The sequence below is a fragment of the Chrysochloris asiatica genome, unplaced genomic scaffold (genome assembly GCF_000296735.1).
Source record: "Chrysochloris asiatica unplaced genomic scaffold, ChrAsi1.0 scaffold00226, whole genome shotgun sequence".
NCBI lineage: Eukaryota > Metazoa > Chordata > Mammalia > Afrosoricida > Chrysochloridae > Chrysochloris > Chrysochloris asiatica.
In genome coordinates, this window is record NW_006408744.1 from 4,804,595 (window position 1) to 4,805,892 (window position 1,298).

The window sequence follows — 1,298 nt, forward strand, 5'->3', positions numbered from 1 at the left end:
TAGATGTGATCAAGAAATGAGCTTCCCTTTTCACTCTTCTTCTTGAGAAATTTCAAGATGCCACTGTTGGTTGTTTTGACATAATTTAGGATTTAATGTTTGGCTTATTTCTTTTTTTGTCTACTTGTCCCACTCCACAATCCCCGTTAAGGCTTTTTTTCTAGTTGTAAATGGTTCAGGGCCAGCTGTGGCTGTTTGGTTTTAATTGGAAATGGTCTCTTTAAATTTCGAGGAGATCTGTGCGCATGTGTAGAAGAATCCTCCGAGGTTGGGGCTGGGGGGCCCACAAGCTCAGGCACCCCTAAAGTCACCAGAATGGAGGTGTGCAGACAGCAAGAGACCAATGAACAGCTACTAAGAGAAAAGAATGTCCACACCTTTATCTCTGTGGTTCTGCCAGGCGCCTGTGGCTGCTCCGATCCTTCCCCTGCTTGGTCTCACCCAAGATGGTGGCACCTGGAACAGCTCAGCATCCCAGACTAGAAAGCAATGACTTTCTTGCTTCTGCTACAAATTCCTCAGCTGTAAGCCTTCCAACCTTCTAAATATTCCTTTATATGTGGTTCAGAGTTCTGGGACCATCTCCTGAGCCTGGTTGGTTGGGTATTCTATGTTGTTGCTAGCAGAATTCTTTACTGCACTTCCACCTGATCCATCATCTTGTTTGTTCTCTCCTGTATGTATTATTTTTAGTCCTTATTTTTCCAGCTTTCTATTGAATCACACTTTTTTCTTTATTCTACTTTCCAACACATCTTTCAGATTTGTTGAAAGGCAAACCATTTCATGCATTGTTGTATCTTGAAGTTCCTTTATTTTTGGAATATAAAGATCAAGAGCCTGAATTAGGAGGTAGGGCTTGATGGCATATAGAGTAGAGGTACAGTGAAGTTTGCCGCCAGCAATACCACAGAATACCAGGTGAAGCAAGCGGGTTCAGTCCAGAGCTCCAAAATTCTAAACCACATAGGTAGGCAATTTAAAAAGTTTGAAGGCTTATAGTAAGTGGAACTCATAACGGGAATAAGAAATTGCATACTTTTGAATCTGCTGGGGTCAGAGGCCCAGAGCTGACAATGTGGACAAGATTAAATGGAAAGACCAAGTGGGGGAGCAGACGTACCATGGAATAATGTTGTGGGAACCTTGGACAAAAGGTGGACAATACACTTTGTCAATTTTGCTTTGTTCTGATTTTCTTTTCTTATTTGGTATCTGTTCATTGGCCACCCACTGTTTGCACACATCCATTCTGGTTACTAGAGGGGGTCCCTGAGTCAGTGGACACACCCCCCCCC